The sequence below is a fragment of the Pinus tabuliformis genome, chromosome 3_1, assembly GCF_031772625.1.
Source record: "Pinus tabuliformis cultivar Carrire ecotype Pingquan chromosome 3_1, CPIR1, whole genome shotgun sequence".
In the NCBI taxonomy this organism is placed as follows: domain Eukaryota; kingdom Viridiplantae; phylum Streptophyta; class Pinopsida; order Pinales; family Pinaceae; genus Pinus; species Pinus tabuliformis.
This window is the reverse complement of record NC_142301.1, coordinates 213,125,924-213,135,433: the sequence shown is the minus strand read 5'-3', so window position 1 is coordinate 213,135,433 and position 9,510 is coordinate 213,125,924. Positions and strand designations below refer to the sequence as shown.

Here is a 9,510-nt window from a genome sequence, read left to right as displayed (position 1 = left end):
GTATGGAATGAATTAGAAAATAGAGTTTAGGTGAGGGCGGTCTCGACAACAATAAAGGGCTTAGTAAAATGGAAATGATTTGGCATGAAGAGGATTGATGAATGGAGAGGAGACGGAGATATTTTAATTATATCACAGTTAAACCCCAACTTGGTTGACAATACACTGATATTTTTGTTAAAACCCAAGTCGTGTGAGAATAATTAAGGGTAATCATTATTTAGTATGGCAGTAGCAATGGTTACTCATCATTTATTTCATAATTCAAATGTTATACCTTTATTATATAACTTAATATTTACATACCTTTGATTCTTTATCTTACTGATTTTGATTTTTCCTTTATAGGTTGTCAAGTTGCTTTAGCTGCAATGTTCATTGGAGTTGTTTTTCCATAATTTTCGTTTACCTTGGTCGCAATCTACTAATTCATCGGCAGAATCCTATTAGAGCTGTAGATTGTTGACAATTCCGTAGCTGCATTATTTTCAAAAGAGAAAAGAGGAATAAAAAGAAAATGGGATTAGAATAGGGAAAATAAAATCTAGGCTACCAAGAACTCTTGGCTTTCAACCTGAATTTTTTGTATAAACATGGAAACAATGTTGGTTTTCATGTGTGTGTGTGTGTGTGTGGATATATATATATATATATAATTTCTTAATACATTTTATTTTTATTTTGAGAAAGAAAGTAGAAGACTAATTTGGAGAGGAAGAATAATCTTCCTTAACCAACTTCAAATGAAAATTATCTTACAACTTTCTAATAAATTCCTCGATTGTTAATGGTTTATGATATATTCGTAATGTATGACCATTTATTTTCAACTTTGCAAGTTTGAAGGCCATTTGACTTATTTTGAAGGGATTTCACTAATTCAGTTGCCCTCAACTGAATTTGTCGGATATATTTGTGTGTGATATGGTGAAAAACACTAAAAAGATGGGTGTATACATGGCTAGCTGACATGTTTCATCTTGTTAAAGTTTTCATCTAAATATGGGCTTTTCACTTTCCTCCATGTTCGATGTACAATCAAGGAGGACGGTCATGCTAGAGTTCACATTGATGATAGTTACTTTTTTTGTTGGAACATTATTTGGCACCAAGCACGTGATCTATATGCAAGAACCATTGATCTCAACTGGAAAGCAGTGGTTGAGTAATAAGGTGTTTCTCAATTTTAAAGCTAATGTGATAAAGATACCTATAGAAGGAACAAATGTTTGGTCATTGAATTATACTGAGTATGTTCCTTGTCATGATTTAAAGTATATCAACACTTTGAAAATTTTGAATTATTCTCAAAGAGTGAATTTCTAAAGAAATTTGTCCTCTCCACTTGAGGAACAACCTTTCTGTTTAATACCTCCTTCAAAAGAATACAAGATCCCAATAAAATCTCCAACCATTAAATATTATGTGTGGTGAAGCAATGTGAACCACTCAAATCTAGTAGAAAGCCAAAGGTGGGAAAAATTGGGTGCATAAGCAAGCTAAACTATGGTGGTTCCCAGGTGGTGGTACTCATTTCAAGCATGGAGCTTCAGAGTAAATCCAAACATTGGGAAACATGATAACTAATGGAATAGGGGATTTACGATCCACATGAGTGGTGCAAGTTCTTGATGTTGGCCGTGGTTTTGCAAGTTTTCCAGCTTATCTACTTCCACTAGGTATACAGACAATGCCATTTTCTCCAAAGCATGGGCACGAAAATCAGATTCACTTTGCTCTTGAACAAGGAATTGGTGCGATGATTACAGTTCTTGTTACAACAGAACTAACTTATCTAAACAATTCATTTGAAATGGTCCATTATTCACATTGTGGTGTCGATTGGCATGAAAATGATGGTGTTCTGCTAAAAGAAGTGGATCACCTTTTGAGAGCTAGTGGTTACTTTTTTTATTTCGCCCCTCCTACTTACGGGAAGGATAAAGATTATCTCCATCAATAGGAGAAGTTGATGTCTGATAACTTGAACGTGTGGGAATATTATTTCTTGTCATGTTCAAATAGCAATTTGGTTCAAGCCAAGAGATAAGGCATGCCAACTAGAGAAAGAAAAATAAAAAATCCCAGTTTTATGTGATCAGGAACCTGATCCAAAACAATCATGGAAGAAACCATTAAGGAATTGTCTAAATTTAAGTCCAGAAGCAGAGTATATTCAACAACTTACTCCATTGTCGAAGTGTTTATCAATCCTCCCTACATGACATGAGAAAATAGGGATCATTGCTGAAAATTTTAGTATAGACACAACATTTTGATAGAGGGAAGTCAATGAATATTGGACACTTAATGTTAGTAAATATGATATTCGAAATGTAATGGATATTATCTCTTTCTATGGCAGATTTAGTATTGGTTTAAGCACAAAACTAGTTTGGGTGTTGAATATAATTCCTCCAAACTCTTGGAATACTTTACTTGATATCGATGTTGGAGGCTTGATTAGATCTTTTCATGATTGGCGTGGATCACATTCTTTGGCCAATGGAATTTTTCACCATACGATGTGACTTAACCATAATCTCAAAAGTGGCAGATATTGCACCCAAATTTCTCTGCGATGCAAAAGTATATAATTTGGAAGGTGTTGGAAGCCGAGGAGAGCAATGCTAATTTTCCAAAAGGTGTTGTAATCTGTCCTTCAGTAAGGTATTAATGCCAACGGTGATAGAACTTGTCCGTGCGATATTAACGCCCAACACATATATTAATCACGTTTTCAAATAAATATGGACCGTAAAAAACTATTTTTTTTTAAATTTAAAAGCACATTATGAATGAAGGTTACATAAAAATTTTAAAATTCCAACCTGCACAACATTAATTACAAAGTCCACTAATGGAATGTTTCAAAACAAATCAAAGTTTTCGATGTCAAAAGAAAAAGTTTTCAATTAGAAAAAGTCTTCTCAGTCTTCAAACTTTTTTCCATCTGTGTAACTGTATGCTTGGAAATTCTCTCGAAATCTTCTTGAAATCTGTCAGCAAAACTGGATCACTGATTCTGCTCCTAGAAAATTGCGAATTGTCTTTCAAAAAGGCACCCTTTTCCTTTGAATTTTGCACTGACGTACTCCAGAATTGCCACATATTAAAGTTGTGTACTGGACATTTGGGATTGATCGTTCCTAATTGTTGATCTCTCCTGAAAGGCTGGGTGTGATCTTCTTGGATTTAGGATGATCCTCATAGCTGTCATCTACCATTTGTTCTGGGGTGTCCAAAATATGTTAAAAACGAAATTTTGTACTTTGAAAATGTTGATTCGATCCCCCTTTTATTGAGACTCTGCCATTCATTAATTTATATGGTCCCAAGTAATGATCCAACTATATCCTTCTCGGGAAGTGATCCCAGCATATTCTCACCAAATCGAGCTAATTCACAAGATGTTTCAAATTTGTTGGCCTCACGACAATCAAAGTAGTTTTGGAACCAGTGAATTTTTGAATAGATTTTTGTCTTTAAATAACTATAATTATTCAAGAAAAATGTCAAGATCAAAAAAATATTTACTTCCTCCACATAGTCCTAAAAAAATGGCATCCCTGTAGGGCCACTTGTGAAAGATTATCTCTTCCATCTCAATAGTAAACTACTCTATTAATAAAATAGAAAATCCCAACTCGGGCTGGACGCGCAAACACTGTAGCTGGTCTAGAGATGGATCAAAATGATTTTATGAAAGAACCCCATTTCGATCATCCCAATATCCAGCAGCAATATCAAATACTGAAATTGCAGAAAACCCTTCCTGTTAATGGCTGGGCACGTAAGAGGTTGGACGAGCACTTGATATTTGTTGCCTTTATTCATTCATTTGGATCGTTATTGACATTTGGCATTTTATTACAAACCTTGGCTGTTCATTGTCTTGACACGCATCATTTTCGCATTGTTTTGGTTTCATCTGCAAATCAACCCACTTGATATTCATGCAACGAGAACTCACTTGGCACTTTAACACTTACTGTTCATTCCACATTTATCTTGTGCACGTTTCTCATCTACGGACTAGATCCATATGGATGTTAATAAAATGACCTCCATATAAATCCTTGAGTGCAGAGGCATGCACTCATCAAACTAATCAAATATAGACAGGCAACCCCGAATCCACAAAACCACCCAAAAATTCTACAAAACCATGACAAAATCGCCAATTTGCCAAATGTCATTGTATATGGTATCTTCAATAGTTAGTGTTCATCGTGGCAATAGAGATTGGAATTTTGTTTCCTTAGCAAAGTAGCACTTGGCCTCAGGGTATGCCACATTAGTTTTTGTTTCGAAGTTGTGTTTTTTATTATTAGTCTTGCATTGTAGTTTATACCACATGCACGGGGTGAAGATAATCCTTGTATAACTATATAAAACATTTGGACGGGGTGAGTATAATCCTGGTATAAATATATAAAAATTTCGGTAGTTTATACCACGCACGGGGTGAATATAATCCTTATATAAATATATAAAACATTTGGAGAGTTGGTGTTTCGAATGGATTTGCAAGTAGTCTTACTTGTGTTAGCAACTGTCTCTCCCTCCATGTGATGTGTGGGCTCTTTCCACACACTGTATCTCTCCCTCCATGTGTGGGCTCTTTTGTGATGCTTAGTGCTCGATCCTCTCATTGTATCTCTCCTTCCATGGTGCACTGTATCTCTCCCTCCATGTGGGCTCTTTTGTGATGCTTAGTGACTGATCCTCTCATTGTATCTCTCCTTCCATGTGGACTCTTTCATGATGCTTAATGCCCTATTTGATTGACTCATGCGATGGGCTCATGATTTGCGCACTGGTTGTTGACTTGTCTTCTTTGCTTTGCGCCCCAATAACTCTTTAATAAAAATACTTTGACCCTGCAATGAACCTAAGACTAAATTTTTTTATTTTAAAACAAATGTTTATTTCCGCACACTTACAAATATTTTTGCCAGAAATTGTATATTTTTGTTGTTGACAAAATTAGGGCTAACAATTGGCTACCCGATGCTAAAAAACATCAAAATCACAAGCGCTTAAAAGTGAGCACATCCAAATTAAAAGGCAATGCACATTGAAATTTGGTATAACTTAAACTTAAAATCCCAAGAGAAATTAGCATTTGATAACAACCTGTAATAAGTTAGATCTTACAAATTTATTTTTGGGGTTGGATTTATTGGTGCCTATAAATCTATTTAATAAAAAACTAAAAAAGATGAAACAATTTACAGAGTTTCCAAGTAAATACAATGTTCTTTTATATTGATGTGACAATATTATTTAATGATACAACATTATATTTATAGATATAATTGATTACAAAAGTGATTTAAATTGATGAAAATAGACCATTACACTGATTTACACCCTCTCGGTGTAGTCATTAGCCTAAACTATTGAAGTGCATGTTACCAATTCTTTCCGTCAACATTTTGTATGTGCTTTTGTTTTCAATCAAGAACAAGGTCACCAAGTCATTATCTTATTAGTCCCTGCCATCTAACAATGTCTAGGGACTATAGTAATCGATTATGCCCATCTTAGCATTAGTTCACCTGTTTGTTAATTCCACTGATCACGATATAACCAAAGTTTCTTGACAAAGACCGATTCTCCATCCAAAGGTTTTCAATACAGATTTATTTTCCTTCTTATTTGGCCTCTTCCCGAGGCTGAAGAGAAAAACCATATGTTATAATTAGTAATTTGTTTTGTATTTTCAAACTAGTAAATACTAGTTGAATTAATGCTAGTATTAGCAGAGCACATTAAATGCCAGTTTTGTTTCACTAGCATACATGGTAAGTTTAATATGTTATAACACTTATGTGGCGTTGGGATCTCCAGAGCTGGGTTTAATACCTTATTGCTGAGAATCCCAGGTCTCTATCTTCATACCATAACAATCTCGGATCTCACCTTAGAATATATAATATCGCTACAACTCATTGTGCCCTTGCTTCAGCAAGGCAACGAGAACAGCCCAGAACAGCCCGCTTCACGCCCCAAGAATAGGGAAAAACAAGAGTTTTTTGTGGCAATGTCATCACTTGAGATAATATAGCAGTCATGGATAAGGACATGTGAGCAGGAATCTACATATGAAAGGGAAAACATATCTTTATCTAGGCAGCAACAAGTATGGTATCTTTCGATACTGAACTCTTCTTGTTGCTTGCAGCAATTTAAAATTGTTATCATTTTACCTGTGAAAGTAAGAAGTAATTGTTCTGTAGTATTTTTTACCTGTGAAAGTAAGAACAAGAACAAACTGATAGGTAATGTTCATTTCACTATATTTTTGACTTTTATTCAAAAGAACAAGGATTTGGATTTTAACAGTGGTAGCATAATTGTGAACAAGGATTTGGATTTTAACAATGGTAGCATAACTGTTTTGCTACAGAATGACCAGTTTTCTTCTCTATTTCGTTAATGCTACTTACAATTTATATAGACTATGCAAGGCCAAACTGGATGCCTTTCGCTAGGACCGAGCAACCTCTTCCATATCTAGGAGATGCAATTGTCAAACTGGATTCCTGTCAATGCCTGTCAAGGTTGTCTACGGGAATCGAGCAGCTTATGCCTGTCAAAGTCATCTACGCAAGCCAAGCATCTTCTTCCAGCTTATGCTTGTCAAAGTCGTCAGCACGAGCCGAGCATCTTCTTCCATCATGGCAAGAGACAAAGTAAACTGTCTCACTCTTCCCTCTTCTTAATCTGTAAGTACCCCTTCTTAATCTGTCGGTAACAAGCAATCACACTTCAGAGCCAATATTCTAGTAAATTTCAATTCAGAATACGTTGTTATTAAACAACATACATTGCATAACTTCGAGAGAGATGAAAGAAGAAACAAAATCTAGTTGCATAATCCATGGTTGTATTCTTCTCTGCACGTACAAGATTCGAGCTCCAAACGACAAATGAATGGAAAAACAAGTCCACAGAATCAGATTTGACAGGCACAAGGCATGCTATAAGAAATCATAATAGACATCGCTGGCCTTCCTTGCGTCATTCAAAAGTACCTTTTTTATATTTTCTGGCCCGTCTAATGATTTTTTTGCCGCATAGGCTACTAATTCACGTGAGACTAAGTAATTAAATAGTCAAAGTATGCACAAACGCCACCGAATTTTCTCAGAATGCTGCAATAGCATTGGCCTCACACCAAAATAATCTTGAGTTGTTTTTTTCTTTCTAAAAAATCTCGATTTGCAAATTAACGCACTCTTACGAAGGCAAAATCAAACAGTAATACATCTGCCTACACAGACATATACTACAATTTGGGTCTTTTTACAGCAATCCAGACTGCATGCTATTGCAATCTTGAATTTCAAAACTTTAATTTAGAAATTATCATAACGGTCCTAGAAATCCAGAGAAAACAAAAAATTACAGAAGAAATCGAAGCCAAGACTAAGGAAAATCCCATATTTAGCAAAATTTTGTGGCTCTGAAAGCAGAAATTGAGTTATAAAACAACATCGAGGGTTCACAAAAGCCTGAAGAAAATCCTATAATCCAAAACTCGATCGTTCTTACATGTTCGGACCCAAAGAACAAATCTTGAAAACCTTAGAAATTTACCTGCAAATAAGTTGTCGACTTTCCTCGACTTCCTTGAGGCATAAAAGAGAAAGAGGATCAACGAACTGTTTTATGCCATGTCTAGCAGGTTCGAAGCGCCTGCGCCATTGGTAGTGAAATGACGAGCTTTGGTTTGTTGCTAGCCAGTGATGACCTCCTCATTCTCAAGAAAGCTAACCAGTGGTGAGCTCCACCTTCGATCATCTTTATCAGGAAAAATGGCAGGCTATCGTCTACCATCTTTAACAGGAAAAATAACAATAGACATACATCTGGATCATCGTTGTGGACAAGTGGTCCGAGCATAAACCCCCGTGGTGTACCTGTGAAAGTATGTAAGCATGGTTACCATCTGTCGAAAATATCTAATATAATTGTGTTAAACGTGGCACTTTGATTTATATCTATTAATAACAATTTTTTTATTTTAATTTTTAATTTAAATACTTTTACTGAGTTTATGACGGCTAGATTTGGAGTTATAGTTATGAATTACTATATACATACTTTGATTCTAATAGTGTACTTTGCACATATATTGATTCTTATTTTCTTTCGATATATTTTCACATAAATCATTTATTTCGGTATATAGGTGTTAATACTTTCCTCAATACCTTATTAGTCCCTACCCAAAGGGCTCACAGGGACTATTGCAATCGAATTGCATTGAGATCTAAGGCGTATGTACACCCAAAAGAAATTGTAACCAAAGTTTTCTGTGCATGCGGATTTACGGACTCTGGCCACAATATTCTGAAGGCTCGTCCACGTGTCTTCTCTTCTATTTTACACTTGACACGTTTCCCTGACTGCTTGAGAAAATTCAGAAAAATCTATATCAGTTCAGTGGGTCAGAAAATTCTATATCGGTTCAATGGAATTTTGTAAATTATTGGAATTTTTTCGAACAATGAAGCTTGCTCGGTCACTCAGTGAAGCTAGATCACTCACTAAAGTGATCTCAGTGATCTCAGTCCAATCACTCACTGAACTGATATTGGTCTGAGTCTGATCACTCACTGAACCCTGCCCGCATCCTGTTGTTGTGATGCCCACATCGAGCTGTTGTTCACATTGTGTGAAACAAACCCTATTATTCTTTGTTAGACATTTTTTGTGTTTTCTAGATATTATTAGTAATCAGTAATTAATTTTTCATTTTTTTTAGATATTATCAGTAATCAGTATTGCAATTGAATGCATTATCAATAACTTACCAGGCATGAAATTTGTTACCTATGTATGAATTTCTTGGTATGCCTGTACCTGCTTTCCAAATTTCTTTTTCTTTTGGGCAGGACTAAACTCTTCTCCACCATTTCTTGTTTGGAAGTGGACAAGGCCTACTTGGTATGCCTATACCTACTTTCTAAATTTCTTTTCCTTATGTTCTCTGTTTGTAAGAACCAAATACTACTTATGTTCTCTGTTTGTAAGAACCAGGCTAAAGTACTTCTTTCGTAAGAACCAGATGAGAAATCATGAGTTGTTAGTCATTAGTTATTAAAAATCAGATGAAAATTCATGATTTGTTAGCAAGTAGATACATAGCAATTTAAATGATTGATTTATAAATAGCGAAGGGCTTGAAAATTCTTCCAAAACAATTTATAAACGTAGGAAAAATGTTCGTAAGGACAAGAATTAGGATTAGAATTCTTTGAAAATATTCGAGAGCCAAAGCCAATTTTCTGAACGACTAATAAACAATTAAACCTAGCAGGGCTTGAGCATTTCTTCAAAACAATTTATAAACAAAGGATTTATAAACTTGTTCACAAATACTAAATCCAATAAGTTAATAAGAGAAACCCTAAACTACATGAACTCCATACAAATATGCTAGATTGACACCTGCGATTGAGTCGAAAGGTCCAAGTATGTGGACGAGCATGGCGA

General features: G+C 35.2%; 1 pseudogene; it reads left to right on the top strand.

Moving 5' to 3' along the window:
* The first annotated feature begins 1,002 nt into the window (after window positions 1–1,002).
* Window positions 1,003–2,078, top strand: LOC149186546 (putative methyltransferase PMT6 pseudogene; annotated as a pseudogene).
* The last annotated feature ends 7,432 nt before the right edge of the window (window positions 2,079–9,510 follow it).